Source organism: Thalassophryne amazonica, chromosome 10 (genome assembly GCF_902500255.1).
Source record: "Thalassophryne amazonica chromosome 10, fThaAma1.1, whole genome shotgun sequence".
NCBI lineage: Eukaryota > Metazoa > Chordata > Actinopteri > Batrachoidiformes > Batrachoididae > Thalassophryne > Thalassophryne amazonica.
In genome coordinates, this window is record NC_047112.1 from 110,293,840 (window position 1) to 110,312,776 (window position 18,937).

Sequence of the window (18,937 nt, forward strand, 5' to 3'; positions counted from 1 at the left end):
TCCGTAAAGCTAGGACATCTTTCTACTCATCACTAATTGAAGAAAATAAGAATAACCTCAGGTTTCTTTTCAGCACTGTAGCTAGGCTGACAAAGAGTCAGAGCTCTATTGAGCTGAGTATTCCATTAACTTTAACTAGTAATGACTTCATGACTTTCTTTGCTAACAAAATTTTGACTATTAGAGAAAAAATTATTCATAACCATCCCAAAGATGTATCGTTATCTTTGGCTGCTTTCAGTGATGCCGGTATTTGGTTAGACTCTTTCTCTCCGGTTGTTCTGTCTGAGTTATTTTCATTGGTTGCTTCGTCCAAACCATCGGCATGTTTATTGGACCCCATTCCTGCCAGGCTGCTCAAGGAAGTCCTACCATTATTTAATGCTTCAATCTTAAATATGATCAATCTATCTTTGTTAGTTGGTTATGTACCACAGGCCTTTAAGGTGGCAGTAATTAAACCATTACTTAAAAAGCCATCACTTGACCCAGCTATCTTAGCTAATTATAGGCCAATTTCCAACCTTCCTTTTCTCTCAAAGATTCTTGAGAGGGTAGTTGTAAAACAGTTAACTGATCACCTGCAGAGGAATGGTCTATTTGAAGAGTTTCAGTCAGGTTTTAGAATTCATCATAGTACAGAAACAGCATTAGTGAAGGTTACAAATGATCTTCTTATGGCTTCGGACAGTGGACTTATCTCTGTGCTTGTTCTGTTGGACCTCAGTGCTGCTTTTGATACTGTTGACCATAAAATTTTATTACAGAGATTAGAGCATGTCATAGGTATTAAAGGCACTGCGCTGCGGTGGTTTGAATCATATTTGTCTAATAGATTACAGTTTGTTCATGTAAATGGGGAATCTTCTTCACAGACTAAAGTTAATTATGGAGTTCCACAAGGTTCTGTGCTAGGACCAATTTTATTCACTTTATACATGCTTCCCTTAGGCAGTATTATTAGACGGTATTGCTTAAATTTTCATTGTTACGCAGATGATACCCAGCTTTATCTATCCATGAAGCCAGAGGATACACACCAATTAGCTAAACTGCAGGATTGTCTTACAAACATAAAGACATGGATGACCTCTAATTTCCTGCTTTTAAACTCAGATAAAACTGAAGTTATTGTACTTGGCCCCACAAATCTTAGAAGCATGGTGTCTAACCAGATCGTTACTCTGGATGGCATTTCCCTGATCTCTAGTAATACTGTGAGAAATCTTGGAGTCATTTTTGATCAGGATATGTCATTCAAAGCGCATATTAAACAAATATGTAGGACTGCCTTTTTGCATTTACGCAATATCTCTAAAATCAGAAAGGTCTTGTCTCAGAGTGATGCTGAAAAACTAATTCATGCATTTATTTCCTCTAGGCTGGACTATTGTAATTCATTATTATCAGGTTGTCCTAAAAGTTCCCTAAAAAGCCTTCAGTTGGTTCAGAATGCTGCAGCTAGAGTACTGACGGGGACTAGCAGGAGAGAGCATATCTCACCCGTGTTGGCCTCTCTTCATTGGCTTCCTGTTAATTCTAGAATAGAATTTAAAATTCTTCTTCTTACTTATAAGGTTTTGAATAATCAGGTCCCATCTTATCTTAGGGACCTCGTAGTACCATATTACCCCATTAGAGCGCTTCGCTCTCAGACTGCGGGCTTACTTGTAGTTCCTAGGGTTTGTAAGAGTAGAATGGGAGGCAGAGCCTTCAGCTTTCAGGCTCCTCTCCTGTGGAACCAGCTCCCAATTCAGATCAGGGAGACAGATACCCTCTCTACTTTTAAGATTAGGCTTAAAACTTTCCTTTTCGCTAAGGCTTATAGTTAGGGCTGGATCGGGTGACCCTGGACCATCCCTTGGTTATGCTGCTTTAGACGTAGATTGTGGGGGGGTTCCCATGATGCACTGTTTCTTTCTCTTTTTGCTCCGTATGCATCACTCTGCATTTAATCATTAGTGATCGATCTCTGCCCCCCTTCACGGCATGTCTTTTTCCTGTTTTTTTCCCTCAGCCCCAACCAGTCTCAGCAGAAGACTGCCCCTCCCTGAGCCTGGTTCTGCTGGAGGTTTCTTCCTGTTAAAAGGGAGTTTTTCCTTCCCACTGTTGCCAAGTGCTTGCTCATAGGGGGTCGTTTTGACCGTTGGGGTTTTTCATAATTATTGTATGGCCTTGCCTTACAATATGGAGCGCCTTGGGGCAACTGTTTGTTGTGATTTGGCGCTATAGAAGAAAAAAGTTGATTGATTGATAGATGGCCCAGCAGCTGTTACATCTTAGCTGTTTGTAACAACTGCAAGGTCAACTTGTACACCAGTATCTATGGTAGATATGGGGAGGTCATGAAATGATTCTTGATCTATTGTTTGCATAGAGTATGTTGTTGATTTGATGGAGATCATAGAGGCCCTCAGTCGCAAGAGATGATGAGATTGATGAGCAGCCCGAGCGAGAGACGGCCATTGACCAGTGACTGTGAAAAGTCAGAGAAATGGGAGTCGATTAGAGCGCACATGTCCCGGTTTCCAGCTGTGTAGATGAGGTTTCATACATGTGTTGTATTTTGCCTCCCATAAAGTTATGGACCACTGTGACCAAAATTGTTCCATATTTCACTGTGTGATGTATGTCAGCATCTAATGGAAAGTAAACACTGTCTGTGGAACAGATAGTAATACTGGTATACGTTTTGAGACAAGGCATTCATAACACTGTAATATGTCAATTTCTTTATTGTTCTAACAAACGTAACATGTTTTCATGTCTCATATAACATTGTGCAGTTTTTGTGATAATAGCCATTATCCAATGTAGGTGTTAGTCACAGACATATCTGCCTAGTCTGCAACCCGAAACCCAACGCTTTGTGATTCAGATTCAGTACACAAGATGTCATTGGTACTTGGATTCTTCATACATTGTACAGCTTCCAGCTGAAAAATAAGACACATTATATTCATACCAGAAGTTGTAAGAGCTTTCCAAGTACATATTTTTGATACAGTGTTTTTGGAACTGATAATGTGTTGCTATGTGATGACTGTAAGGATGTTTGCAGTTTTTGTTAATGTTATCTGCTACTATGAGATCTGAATAAATTGTAATATTTTGGTTTTCTGGCACTACAGTTGCCTTGGAGATAAATAAAGGGAGTATGTTTGGAATGCACTTTACAATTTGATATTTTATGTAAAATGCTTCGTCCCTGTAAGTGAAGTCGGCCGTCTGCAGGACTTCCAAGTTCAAACAGACCGTTTGGAATCCCGGCTGTTCTGTGATGCCCTGCTTCTCTTCTGGACCATCTTATCCTGTTCCCCACAGCATACACTCTCCAGCAACCACAGGAACACCTACAAACACACCATTGCGATGTCCATTTGTTCGTGACCTTTTGTGACCCCATTAGTGAGTCATATAAGGTAAAGTGGGAATTTATTGGAGCTCCTGCAAGTTTCATTTTTTTTAACCATGTCATAACTTTCATTCCCAAGGGGTACATTCTGTTGTATAAATGTATCTTTTAAAATGTATCTTTTAACCACCATTACCACCAAAAACACAACAACAACAAAAAGAACTCTGAAAAACTGGAAAAAAAATTGTAAAAAAAAAAGAAAAAAAAGAAAAAATAATCAAAAAACCCAAATCTAAAAACAAATTACCCAGAAAAACAAACTAAAAAAGAAAAAACAGCAATAATTATTCCGAAAAACAGACAAAAAATAAATTACTCAGAAAAACACAAATAATTACTCAGAAAAACAAACCAAAAAATAAATTTATCAAGTGAATGTAATACGCTTCCGTAGAAGTATCCTCATTATCTCACAGGAATATATCTCAATTATCTGTGAACTACTTTCTGCGCAGGAATTCATCAAGCACGTCAGCCGCGGGCGCGCACTAAGACAGAATACCCCGAAACTGGACAGTTGTTCGGCCAAAACCAGAGCGAGAGTGTCCACTTTTAACTTGTCATCAGAAAAGCTAGTGGCGCTCGTGAGAGTGTGAGAGACGCCCTCCTCTGTGAGACCACGCCCACAGTGGCGCACTGCAAGTTCGTGATGCCAACTCAAAACACTGTTCCAGAAAGTTTTTAAACTGTAGCAGCATCCACTTTTTGGAATTTTTTTTTCCAGAATCCATATGAAAATGAAGACATCATGTGTTGTGCTAAATGGGGATTCTTTCAAAAACATATGCTTCAAAATGTTCCACTTGATTTTCGCCCTCTGGTGGTGAAATATGATAAAGCAGATGTCGCCACTTGGTTACCATGGTTACCACAGACACAATTCCATGACGTCATCTTTATATATAAGCTTTATACTTTGGCGCGCACCACATCAGGTGGCTCAAAGGGATAATTAGTTCTGCTATAAAGAGGGAGACCCGGGTTCGATTCCCGCCACCTGATGTGGTTCCAGCCCCGGATGGGAGAGTCAATCCTGCAGGATCAGTGCCGTTTGTATCTGGTGGCAGGTCGCATCCACGGAGGGATGGTGATGGTTGATGGGGCAGAATGTAATGTATGTGTACCTCCCCCCCCTCCCTCCCCCCTCCCGGAAGGACCCGCAAATGCAACACAGTTGCAGCAACATCAGGCTTGTCAATGGTTCAGGCGCTTTAGGCGTCTGCGACAATCTGGTGTCAGCTTCAACCCCGTGGTGCACATCAGGTGCAAACAGTCACCTGCCAGGAGGACTCTTTTTATCATGACCACGGTCTGAAACTTGACTATAACATGGTGTAATTTGGTACCTGACCTCTAGGAGGCGCTGTTGCTTCACATTTCGACACTATAATGATGGCTGTTCAAATAGAAGAAACATTTTCCTCATGAACTGTTTAGATTATTTCTTTATGAAACAGCTTCTACTGGAGCTCAGCTGATGGAGGGAAAAGTGGAGATCTGACTGACTTCCTCTAACACACACATACATACACACACACCTCTGTAAAGTAATATTGTGTGTTTGGTGCCAGTTAGAATGTCAAAATGTTCCTCTGATGGCTTCACTGTGCTGTGTGTAGGTTTGCTCTGTATTTGGGCTGCAACATTTTGGACTGATGTATGAATTCAACAATTAATGGAAAGTTCAAGCAACACTCTATCATGTCATTAATTTGAAATAACCAATCCAAAACTTAATTTGGTCATCATTGACATCCATGTCTCTGGGTTCTTGGCCTGTGACCCTGAGAGACGTCTGAGAAGAGGTCATGGGGTCATGAGGTCGCTGGTCAGAGGGGTTTGGTGATGGAGAACGAAGGTTCAAGTCCTGATGATTCCTGTCTGACTGTATGGTTGTGGCTGTAGCAGATATACAGTAGTGTTCAGAATAATAGTAGTGCTATGTGACTAAAAAGATTAATCCAGGTTTTGAGTATATTTCTTATTGTTACATGGGAAACAAGGTACCAGTAGATTCAGTAGATTCTCACAAATCCAACAGGACCTCTTAAGGCTATGAAATTGGGCTATTAGTAAAAAAAAAAAAAAAAAAGTAGAAAAGGGGGTGTTCACAATAATAGTAGTGTGGCATTCAGTCAGTGAGTTTGTCAATTTTGTGGAACAAACAGGTGTGAATCAGGTGTCCCCTATTTAAGGATGAAGCCAGCACCTGTTGAACATGCTTTTCTCTTTGAAAGCCTGAGGAAAATGGGACGTTCAAGACATTGTTCAGAAGAACAGCGTAGTTTGATTAAAAAGTTGATTGGAGAGGGGAAAACCTATATGCAGGTGCAAAAAATTATAGGCTGTTGATCTACAATGAAATCCAATGCCTTAAAATGGACCAAAAAAAAAAAAAAGACGCATGGAAGAAAATGGAAAACAACCATCAAAATGGATAGAAGAATAACCAGAATGGCAAAGGCTCACCCATTGATCAGCTCCAGGATGATCAAAGACAGTTTGGAGTTACCTGTAAGTGCTGTGACAGTTAGAAGACGCCTGTGTGAAGCTGATTTATTTGCAAGAATCCCCCTCAAAGTCCCTCTGTTAAATAAAAGACATGCAGAAGAGGTTACAGTTTGATAAAAGGTTCCCCATTTACATGAACAAATTGTAATCTATTAGACAAATATGATTCAAACCACCGCAGCGCAGTGCCTTTAATACCTATGGCATGCTCTAATCTCTGTAATAAAATTTTATGGTCAACAGTATCAAAAGCAGCACTGAGGTCTAACAGAACAAGCACAGAGATGAGTCCACTGTCTGAGGCCATAAGAAGATCATTTGTAACCTTCACTAATGCTGTTTCTGTACTATGATGAATTCTAAAACCTGACTGAAACTCTTCAAATAGACCATTCCTCTGCAGATGATCAGTTAGCTGTTTTACAACTACCCTTTCAAGAATTTTTGAGAGAAAAGGAAGGTTGGAGATTTGCCTATAATTAGCTAAGATGTGTGTGAAGACATGTGCAGAAGAGGTTACAATTTGCCAAAGAACACATCAACTGGCCTAAAGAGAAATGGAGGAATATTTTGTGGACTGATGAGAGTAAAATTGTTCTTTTTGGGTCCAAGGGCCGCAGACAGTTTGTGAGATGACCCCCAAACTCTGAATTCAAGCCACAGTTCACAGTGAAGACAGTGAAGCATGGTGGTGCAAGCATCATGATATGGGCATGTTTCTCCTACTATGGTGTTGGGCCTATATATCGCATACCAGGTATCATGGATCAGTTTGGATATGTCAGAATACTTGAAGAGGTCATGTTGCCTTATGCTGAAGAGGACATGCCCTTGAAATGGGTGTTTCAACAAGACAATGACCCCAAGCACTCTAGTAAACGAGCAAAATCTTGTTTCCAAACCAACAAAATTAATGCCTCAAAGATGTGAAGAAATCATGAAAAACTGTGGTTATACAACTAAATACTAGTTTAGTGATTCACAGGATTGCTAAAAAAGCAGTTTGGACATAATAGTTTTGAGTTTGTGGCGTCAACAGCAGATGCTACTATTATTGTGAACACCCCCTTTTCTACTTTTTCTTTTTTACTAATATCCCAATTTCATAGCCTTAAGAGTGTGCATATCATGAATGCTTGGTCTTGTTGGATTTGTGAGAATCTACTGAATCTACTGGTACCTTGTTTCCCATGTAACAATAAGAAATATACTCAAAACCTGGATTAATCTTTTTAGTCACATAGCACTACTATTATTCTGAACACTACTGTACAACTTGTCTATGGTATACCAAAGCAAAACTATTTATATACATATTGCAATTCAACAACTTTTGTTTGATATAATTGTACACCTACCATAATCAATTAATGTTTATTACCAGTTTCACCCTTTTATATAAGATTCTTGCTGTACTCAATTCTTTTTAAATGCTTGTCAAAGTTTTGACAAAGTTGGGGCAGATTTGCTTCAACCAATATTTGAGTGAGGCACTTCTTTGGAATTTTAGATTGAAAACTGACCTCTCTCCACAAGGCTGGCAAACATGGAACTTCCCTGTTGAAGTAGGAACACGTGGTTTCCCTGCAGTGTCTTGCTGGAAGATGATGGCAGTCTTGGGAGTAAAAGGAAGAGAAAGGAAAAGAGCAATAAACACCATGGCTCAAGCAGCAGAGAGAGCATACAGTTGGCTCTGGCTACGAAGGAACGACAGTAGCTGGAAGCTTGACCGTCAAGAGTAGAAGACTGATCACCTTCTGCTGTTCCACCATCTTGAGGACGTTCCGGGTTAAGGGATGAAACGTCTGTAGACGGATGGACCCGGCTGATGACTTGACGGCCCAGCAGCTGTAACATCCTAGCTGTTTGTAACAACTATATCAACTGGTGAACCAGCGACTTTCAGGAAAGTCTGAATGACAACCAGGAACAGACTGGTGACATCTGGAGAGACAGAGGACATCCAGGAAAGACTGGAACCAAGGCACAGAGGGCCAGCAACCCAATGTGACACCTTTGTAAAAAGGTACCTTCAACTAGCTACAAGTATCGAAACAGAGACACACCCTCAGGGTCTTCCGAGAGGGAGGGAGGATGAAAGACCCAACAGGATGGAACAAATGGTAACGACAAGGCTTGTAAAAAGGACTTTGACTGGAACAACCCTAACACAGCAAACATGCCACTGTGGCAAAGTGTGCAAAAACCTCAGGGGACTCAAGATCCATCAGGTGAAATCCAAATGTAGAACTGGAGAGAGGCAACTGGAACACACAGCTGCAGCTGGTGAGACGGTGGAGGACGACAGTCAGGACCAACCCCACAGTACTGAGGTCCTTCAACCAGTTGTGTCGAACCAGGAACACAGAAGGAGATCGACTGATGAACCAGGAGTTACCTGCAGAGGACTTGCAGATGAGAAGAAGGGGAGGATAAACTGGCCTCCAATGAACAGTGGTGAATGGCAGAAATTTGATGAGGATATGGACAAGCTCCTAGAGACAACACTAATAGGACCAGCTGAAAAGAAGCTGGAAAGCATGTGTAAATTGGTGTATTGTGTTGGAGAAGATCGGTATGGGAAGCAAGGAAGAACCAAAGAAAAGAGAGCTCATCAGCCTAGTAGAAGAGAGAGAGAGATTACCAGCATAAGACGAGAGATCAGAATGTTGTCCAACAGGTATAAAAGAAGCAGTGAAGAGGAGAAGGAAGGGTTAAAGCAACTGAGACAAGGTCTAAGAAGAAGGCTTAAAGAACTCAGGAATGCAGAAAGGATAAGGAAGAACAAAGTGATAAGAACAAGAAAAGGGCAGCCTTCATTAAGAACCCTTATGGCTTCGCAGCAAGTGTTTTGGAAGGGAGAAGATCTGGTATGTTACAGAAACCAAGGGCAGAAGTGGAAGCATATCTGAAGGAAACACACTCTGACGAGTTTAGACACGAGGCACTCAGTGGAAATAGCAGGATAGAGCCAGTTGAACAGCCGGAAAAAGTACTAGATGAGAAAGAACCTAGCCTGGGAGAAGTAAGAGACATTGTTAAGAAGGCAAGATCACGATCAGCACCAGGGCCTAACGGAATAACGTATAAGGTCTACAAGAAGTGCCCCAAGCTTCTCACTAGATTGTGGAGGCTAATGAAGGTCATATGGAGGAAAGGCCAGATACCATTGTGTTGGCAAGTGGCTGAAGGTTGCTTTGTGCCAAAAGAGGAGAATTCAATAGAAATCAAGCAATTTCGAACCATCTCTCTCCTCAGTGTAGAAGGGAAAATCTTCTTTGCGGTGCTTGCCAGAAGAATGACGTCCTACATGGTAAAAAACAAGTACATTGATACAACAGTACAGAAAGGTGGCATTCCTGGGTTCCAGGGGTGCAAGGAACATACAAGCATCATTTCCCAGCTCATAGAGGAAGCAAAGGCAATAAAAGGAGACCTGACAGTCGTGTGGTTGGACTTAGCCAGCGCTTATGGGACAGTGCCACACAAAGTCATTGAAAATGCATTGGAGCACTACTACATTCCTGAGAAGGTCACCAAGATACTAGCAAGCTATTTGGAGGGGATACACCTTAGATTCACTGTGCATGACTATGTAACATCATGACAGCGAGTAGAGAAGGGCATAGTAACAGGATGCACCATTTCAGTGGTTCTCTTTGTTATGGCCATGAACCTGATCATAGAAGCAGGGAAAAGAGAAACCAGAGGGCCAAAAACCAGGACAATATTAGGCAACCACCAAGCAGAGGGTTCATGGATGACTTGACCATTACAACCACATCACATGTCCAAGCTAGATGGGTCCTTCAGGCACTGGAAGAAACTGCCACATGGGCAAGGATGAAGTTCAAACCTGCCAAGTCAAGGTGTATGGTGATCAAGAAAGGCTAGATCACCAAGAAGTACACCCTGAAGATCCAGGAAGAGGAAATTCCATCAATCATAGGAAACCCTATTAAGTACTTGGGGAAATGGTATGATGACAGTCTTAAGGACGTTAACAACAACAAACGTCTGGAACAGCAAACAACAGACTGGTGAACATTGACAAATCAGGGCTCCCAGGGAAGTTTAAAGCCTGGATCTTCCAACACGGGCTTCTACCTAGAATAATGTGGCCGATGATGCTGTATGATATCATGCTGTCAACAGTCGAGGGCATAGAGAGGAAAACCAATAGATACCTCAGAAGGTGGCTAGGGATACCACAATGCTTCTCTGCAACGGGACTGTACAGCAAATCAGCAAAGCTTCGTTTGCCACTTTCGTCAGTTGTGGAAGAATTTAAGACGGGGAAGGCCGGCCTAATTATGATTCTGAAAGATTCCAGAGATGCAGGAGTAGAAACACAAACAGGAAACAAATGGAAGAAGCAGAATACCGCCTACAGTACAGAGACATTGTAGGAAGTGTGTGCAAGGGAAGACAAGGTCTAGGTACCGAACCCACAACTAGGTGGAAAGGTGCAAAGCCAAAGGATAGAAGACATCTGGTCCAACAAGAGATAAGGAAGAAAGAGGAAGAAACCAGATATGTATGGGCAGTGCAGATGGGAAGCCAAGGAGCCTGGACAAAATGGGATACAGAGCAGAGAGAGCTGACATGGGACCAAATATGGAAGTACACACCTTACCAACTGCAGTTCCTGCTAAGATCTGTGTATGATGTACTCCCAACACCATCAAACCTGTGTAACTGGGGAATGATGGAAGATGCAGCATGCCATCTGTGTCAGAAACCAGCCAACCTAGAGCACCTTTTGTCAGCATGCCAGGTTGCCCTTAGACAGGGGAGATACAGATGGAGACATGACCAGGTGTTGAGATCTCTAGCCCATAGTTTGGAAATTGAGAGGAAGAAAGATCATAAAGAGAACAAGCCAGCTTTCATCAACTTTGTCAGAAGTGGAGAACATGCTCCAGCTAATCAGCAGCAAAGGGGTGGTATCCTGAGCATGGCAAAAGACTGGCAGCTGAAGGTTGACCTTGGAAAGAAGCTCGTATTTCCACCAATAGTAGAGACAACTCTGCGACCAGACGTCCTGCTAATTTCAGAGAGTAGAAGGAAATTAGTTGTCATTGAGTTAACGGTACCATGGGAAACCCGTTGTCAAGAAGCCCACGAGAGGAAGCTTGCAAAGTATGATGAGTTGTTGGCAGACTGTAAACAACAAGGCTGGCAAACCTGGAACTTCCCTGTTGAAGTAGGAACACGTGGTTTCCCTGCAGTGTCTTGCTGGAAGATGATGGCAGTCTTGGCAGTAAAAGGAAGAGAAAGGAAAAGAGCAATAAACACCATGGCTCAAGCAGCAGAGAGAGCATCCAGTTGGCTCTGGCTACGAAGGAACGACAGTAGCTGGAAACTTGACAGTCAAGAGTAGAAGACTGATCACCTTCTGCTGTTCCACCATCTCGAGGACGTTCCGGGTTAAGGAATGAAACGTCTGTAGACGGATGGACCCGGTTGATGACTAGATGGCCCAGCAGCTGTTACATCTTAGCTGTTTGTAACAACTGCAAGGTCAACTTGTACACCAGTATCTATGGTAGATATGGGGAGGTCATGAAATGATTCTTGATCTATTGTTTGCATAGAGTATGTTGTTGATTTGATGGAGATCATAGAGGCCCTCAGTCGCAAGAGATGATGAGATTGATGAGCAGCCCGAGCGAGAGACGGCCATTGACCAGTGACTGTGAAAAGTCAGAGAAATGGGAGTCGATTAGAGCGCACATGTCCCGGTTTCCAGCTGTGTAGATGAGGTTTCATACATGTGTTGTATTTTGCCTCCCATAAAGTTATGGACCACTGTGACCAAAATTGTTCCATATTTCACTGTGTGATGTATGTCAGCATCTAATGGAAAGTAAACACTGTCTGTGGAACAGATAGTAATACTGGTATACGTTTTGAGACAAGGCATTCATAACACTGTAATATGTCAATTTCTTTATTGTTCTAACAAACGTAACATGTTTTCATGTCTCATATAACATTGTGCAGTTTTTGTGATAATAGCCATTATCCAATGTAGGTGTTAGTCACAGACATATCTGCCTAGTCTGCAACCCGAAACCCAACGCTTTGTGATTCAGATTCAGTACACAAGATGTCATTGGTACTTGGATTCTTCATACATTGTACAGCTTCCAGCTGAAAAATAAGACACATTATATTCATACCAGAAGTTGTAAGAGCTTTCCAAGTACATATTTTTGATACAGTGTTTTTGGAACTGATAATGTGTTGCTATGTGATGACTGTAAGGATGTTTGCAGTTTTTGTTAATGTTATCTGCTACTATGAGATCTGAATAAATTGTAATATTTTGGTTTTCTGGCACTACAGTTGCCTTGGAGATAAATAAAGGGAGTATGTTTGGAATGCACTTTACAATTTGATATTTTATGTAAAATGCTTCGTCCCTGTAAGTGAAGTCGGCCGTCTGCAGGACTTCCAAGTTCAAACAGACCGTTTGGAATCCCGGCTGTTCTGTGATGCCCTGCTTCTCTTCTGGACCATCTTATCCTGTTCCCCACAGCATACACTCTCCAGCAACCACAGGAACACCTACAAACACACCATTGCGATGTCCATTTGTTCGTGACCTTTTGTGACCCCATTAGTGAGTCATATAAGGTAAAGTGGGAATTTATTGGAGCTCCTGCAAGTTTCATTTTTTTTAACCATGTCATAACTTTCATTCCCAAGGGGTACATTCTGTTGTATAAATGTATCTTTTAAAATGTATCTTTTAACCACCATTACCACCAAAAACACAACAACAACAAAAAGAACTCTGAAAAACTGGAAAAAAAATTGTAAAAAAAAAAAGAAAAAAAAGAAAAAATAATCAAAAAACCCAAATCTAAAAACAAATTACCCAGAAAAACAAACTAAAAAAGAAAAAACAGCAATAATTATTCCGAAAAACAGACAAAAAATAAATTACTCAGAAAAACACAAATAATTACTCAGAAAAACAAACCAAAAAATAAATTTATCAAGTGAATGTAATACGCTTCCGTAGAAGTATCCTCATTATCTCACAGGAATATATCTCAATTATCTGTGAACTACTTTCTGCGCAGGAATTCATCAAGCACGTCAGCCGCGGGCGCGCACTAAGACAGAATACCCCGAAACTGGACAGTTGTTCGGCCAAAACCAGAGCGAGAGTGTCCACTTTTAACTTGTCATCAGAAAATCTAGTGGCGCTCGTGAGAGTGTGAGAGACGCCCTCCTCTGTGAGACCACGCCCACAGTGGCGCACTGAGGAGGAGGATCCACCGGAGAGAAGAAAGACGCAAACATCATGATCTGAAAGTCCTCCGGCTGACATCTAACGGCGCGTCTGCAGCTGTGAACCGGTAAATCATTTATCAGCAGTGTGATGTTTATCTGGTACAGAGCAGAGTTTGGGTCGGTGCGTGGTTTGGCCGGTACACGGCTGGTTTCTAAGCTAACCGCTGTGTTCCTCTCAGTACTCACTTTGTGAGTGAATGACGAGCGTTTTGCTCGGTGAACGTGTCCTCTGTGTTGTCAGGGAAACGGCCACTTCAGCCGGTAACGTCATGTGAAATAAGCTGCTGCAGACTTTTTTTTAATGGTTTCCACACTTAATCTTAAATCAGTGAAGGTTTCCCCTCTCAAAGTCCCACAGACTGGATTCTAGCGAGGCTCTTTCACGTCTTGGGCTGGGTTTAGTTCTGTTTTTGGACATCTGAGAATCAGACAGTTTCCTCTCAGGAAGGGGACAAGGATGTGACCTGCTCAGCCCAATTCAATGGCTGACTCATCCAGTAAGACAGTATTTTCCAAAGGAGACTTTAGATTCAGGCCCAGACGTTCCTGAACAGTAACATCAACAAAGTGCTGACTTTATCTGAACAGTTAAAAAGCCTTTAACTTCTCGTCAAAGTCATCAGTGAAAAAATACCTCTGCCTCACATACCTCTGCCAAAGCCCAGCAACAATCTTCAGTTTGACTTTAACCGTCCTGTGGACTTTTGTACGAAACTAGTTAGCAGGTTAAGTTGGGATTTTCCAAGCTTCAAAGCAAACTCCGATCATCAGAAATAAAGCCACCTGGAAGTTGCCGTTCCTTGAATGGCCACTTGAGCCTAGCTTTAAAAGTGAGCGGATTCGCACAGAAGCTCATGTTTAAATGAAAACTTTAACTGTTTCGAGGAGAAAAACATGTTGACAGCCTAGTACAAAAAAACAAAACAAAAAACAGTTTACCCCTCCATGACAGCTGTGCAGAGGGTAATATTTTTTAATAACTCAGAGACATTTTAAGCCATGAAGGCATGCATAATTGGGGGCGTGGTTGACAGCTAACTGAGTGAAGCTCACTCAGCTGTTAGTTCTTGTGGAGGACTGTCTCTGTCCTTTCTGAACTTTTTATTACAAATATCTGTTGTCATAGTGGATCAGTATTTCCATGCTGTTTAATTCTGTATGCTAATAGTGTTAGCACTTTTAGCAGCTGTCTGTAGCTTGGTAATGTTAGGTCCACTTAATCCATAATTACTGATGAAATAAGCAGATCATAATTTTTAATGCCCGAACCGAGGCAAAACCCTTATGACAACCACTGCACAGTCCCCAAAAGTATGATTTAATAAACATTCAAACTCCAAAAGTTGAAAAATCTGAACTTTTTCGTCTTGTCGCGCCGCGATGACCAATCAAGGACTGAATGTGTAGTGACATGGAAATGTCTGGAGTTTGACTGAGTTGGATGTGAACATGTCCTGTCTCTGGTAGCCAGCCTGCTCACAGGTTGGCTACCAGAGGACCTCCTGAGCAGGCTGGCTACCATACTTATGTGTCTACACATAAGTATCAATGCTAATTTACTAAATTCTGAAAGTTAGAAAAGGAAATCAGAAAAGCTATCTGGGACCTCAGAAAGCCCATCTGCAATTATTGCTTGATCTCCAAAATCAGTCTATGCAAGCGAAATTATGTTCAGTATGAGTGTTGTCATTAGTGCCACTTCGAAAATTAAATTCATGATAAGTAATTTATCCTAAACTTATGATCTGTTGTTTTTTCAAACTTATACAAAAACAAATCTTGAGAAAAAAAATACAGTATGCAATCGTTAAGAATTAAGAGCCTGTTCGTTCATATTTATGAATACATTTTACCACATTGCAGTTTTTTTTTAAATGAAAACTCAACCTATCATTCTTTTTGAGTTCTACACATGTGGTGATACCTTATTTACACCAAGATGTTAATAAAATCAGTGCTGGCTATTCTCAGAATAAAGTACTTATATCCAAAGTTTCAAATTGTATAAGTCAAATGGTGTCCACTTTATGGTCTCAAAACATTAAAATTACTGTTCTGGATGCTCACAATGTATCTGAGCTTATCTAGAAACTGTTGGCTTATCTAGAACCCCCTGCCTATGGGGTTCGGCCCTGTGGGCCTCACACTTTGTCTGCCCCAATTTCTAGTTCTAAATTGAGCCCTTATGTGTGTTGGTGTTTACAAATAGATGTGCTTTTGTAAAATATGCCTTTTGCTGGGGTAGAGTTGAGCTCAGCTCCTCTCAGCTGCTTCACTGCTGCAAATATGTAGCCAGCCACAATAAACAGGGTTTATGAATGTTTTTTTCCTGACATTAGTGGTCTAAAAGTTATCTGAACTAAATTTATTGGAAGATAATTGGTCTGCTGATGGTTTTAAAAGTTATCTTAAAAGCTAATCCACTAACAGAAACATTAGCTTTGATAATTATCGGTTAGGGGATTAGCTGAACTGTGCCCACCGCTGTGTGTGTGTGTGTGTGTGTATATCTATATCTATATATATATATATACACACACACACACACAGTAGCTTGGAGGGTAATGTTGAGTTCACTTTAGTTTATGAACGTGGATTTTGTAATGTCACCATTTTTTTTTTAAAGGTCTCACATAATGTTTGTCTTGATTGTGCTTGTTTAAAAGCATCCTTGTAAAACAAAGTTTATGCTTCAAAGTACCCCAAAATGCATCTAAGAGCATCTAATTCTACAAAGGTTCCCAGCCCAGCCCCCCCCATCCACACACACACACACACACACACACACACACACACACACACACACACACACACACACACACACACACACACACACACACACACACACACACACACACGCCTCTATTTCCTCGGGCGCTTAGGCCTGAGACAGGTGCTTTATGTCCATGCTCATCTACCTACGCCAAGCCATCCACTGAATTGTTCTGTCAAAAATATTTTTTTCCCAGCAGTAGTCATGTAAATATGTAATTCACTACAGTTGTAAGGTGCCAGAAAAGCTTGAAAATGGACCTTGGAAGTGCTTGAATTTGGTCTTGGAAGTGGTATATGAACCCTGAATTTCCTCCTAACAGGATGCCATTCGGATGCAGGTTACTTCCCCAGCCAAGACCGGTACCCATTTACATCTGGGTGGACTGAGAGAATTCAGATTAAGTGTTTTTTTTTTTCTTTTTCTGAGGACACACAGGTAACATGAGTAGGATTTTAAACCAGGTCTACAGATTGGAAGGCCTGGGACCTCATGTACAAAGGCTGCATATGCACAAAGACATGGCGTATGTCCGTCTCCATGTTTACATTCACATATATCAATGTGCGGTGTGCCATGCAAAAATCCTGGCTGGTGTGCACACGTTTCTACAGCTATTGGTCCACTGGCGACATGTAGAAGTGACTGTTTATACTGTCAAAAACCAGAAACTAGAGACATACATATGAACAATTAACATACCCACGTTTGCAATTATATGGGGGGGAGAGGGGTATAAAAACATGCAAAATGAGGAAAATGTCATTAACAATGGCTGTGTTAGTGTTGTTACAGGACTTATCAAATGGTGCAATCCGAGGTGAGCGTGTATTCAGGGAAGGCGAGGATTTACTTGCAAATGATGACAGTTGGCTCATAAGCCATTTCCGATTAGGCCAGTGTTACTGGAGTTGCACGCAGAACTGCAGAGCACAATATGGCAAGGAGCCAGGGGCTGTCTTTGCCCATACAAGTGCTGCCCACGCTTGGCTTCCTGGCAACAAGGGCATTCCAGCGGGAGCTGGTTGATCGGACAGGAGTGTGCCAGTCAACTCTGAGCTGAGCTATGGCAGCAGTGTAGAACGTAATCATCCGAATGTCATCCAGGCACATCACATTCCAACATTAAAGTGCAATTTGCAGTGAGAGCTGGTTTCCTTAATGTGATCAGAGCTATTGACTGTTCACATATTGCTATAAAGGCGCCATCACATGATGAATTTGTTTTTGTTAATTGGAAACATTTTCATTTCATCAATGTTCAAATCATATGTGATGTGCAAATGCATCTCATGAACATCGTGGCTGGGTGGCCTGGTTTAACACATGACTCATTCATCCTGACTAACGGTGTGGTTGGGGCAGCCCAGTCTGTTTTTTTTTATACTCCTGTCATGAAATGAGTGACATTTCCATGACAGACGTGCACTGCTGATGATTGAAAAGAGACTTATGGCCTATTTAAAGCGAAGCAGATGTCCACCTGGTTGTGACAGATAGATAGCTTTGTTTTGTAGGTGGGTGCAGACCAACTGTCTTCCTGGGTGGTTGCCATCCAGGACTCAAAGCAGTTCTGCAGTGAGGTGGATGTGGTAATGCGTGACACTTGTGTGTGCTCCCAGACTTGACCTAAAGACTTAATTATCATTGATTGCACTTAAATACGACAGTTCTTTGGGGGGGTGCAAAGCGCATCTGTTGTGATTAGTGCATTAAGAATAAGAGTGTTCCAAGTGGAGAGAATGTTGTGTGACTGTCAAGATCATTTAACATATTGTGACTCATTGCTGATGAATAGGTACTGCTTCAGTCTGGGGGGAATAATTTTATTAATATATTAGTAGTATTGTGCTATATTACTGCTTTAGAACTACATAGGGTGCATTATGTTTTCCGTTTGCACAACGCTGCAGGAGACGTGATGGAGGACAGGTTTTGAATACCTCCAGACCAGGCAGAGCAAATGTGCAGCAGCTTCATTATGTTTTGTTGTTGCGACAGAGATACACCAGTGTTTATAGAAGCAAATACTGACGAGTTTTTAATGTTCTTCTTAAGACATTAATTTCTGCTATTTAAACAATGAAAGGACTGAAATCTGGTTTCACTCACAGTAACACTGTCATTATGCTCATTGTTTACCATATATATGATTCACGCTATAAACAGTTGGGTATGTTCCGCCATCTGAAAAGATGTTAAATGTCTAAATATTTTTGAGAGACGCTAACATTAAAGTGAATCATTCATTTAGTCTTTGACAGTATTGGCTCTAAATAATTACATTGCTTGTGAGAGTGGGATGCAGCGTAGACTGTGCCAGTGTTTGTGAAGGCAGACAAACCATATTCCCAAGGAACAGGATGTAATCCCCCCACAGTGGTGTGCATGTGCATTAGTGTCTTGTCTGAATTCGACCTGCCCAAAATACGTCCACAGGGCTGTATCCTGATCTGATGCCCAAAACCTGAACCCTTGAGCTCCATCAGGATGTTTGAGGTCATCGGTTCTCTCCTAAGGGTGAACCCATATACAACCCCTGGCAAAAATTATGGAATCACCGGCCTTGGTGGATGTTCATTCAGTTGTTTAATTTTGTAGAAAAAAAGCAGATCACAGACATGACACAAAACTAAAGTCATTTCAAATGGCAACTTTCTGGCTTTAAGAAACACTATAAGAAATCAAGAAAAAAAATTGTGGCAGTCAGTAACGGTTACTTTTTTTAGACCAAGCAGGGGGAAAAAATATGGACTCACTCAATTCTGAGGAATAAATTATGGAATCACCCTGTAAATTTTCATCCCCATAACTTTAACCTGCATCAAATCAGATCTGCTCGTTAGTCTGCAACTAAAAAGGAGTGATCACACCTTGGAGAGCTGTTGCATCAAGTGGACTGACATGAATCATGGCTTCAACACGAG

General features: G+C 41.4%; 1 protein-coding gene across 2 annotated transcripts in view; it reads left to right on the forward strand.

Moving 5' to 3' along the window:
* Positions 1-13,171: 13,171 nt before the first annotated feature.
* lrrc8c (leucine rich repeat containing 8 VRAC subunit C) overlaps positions 13,172-18,937 on the forward strand; it is a 31,850-nt gene continuing 26,084 nt past the window's right edge. Inside the window, exon 1 of one of the 2 annotated variants that reach the window (XM_034180717.1) lies at positions 13,172-13,302. The gene's annotated coding sequence lies outside the window, so the exon portion shown is untranslated. The remainder of the gene's footprint in view (positions 13,303-18,937) is intronic. The other variant, XM_034180716.1, reaches the window with a different exon arrangement.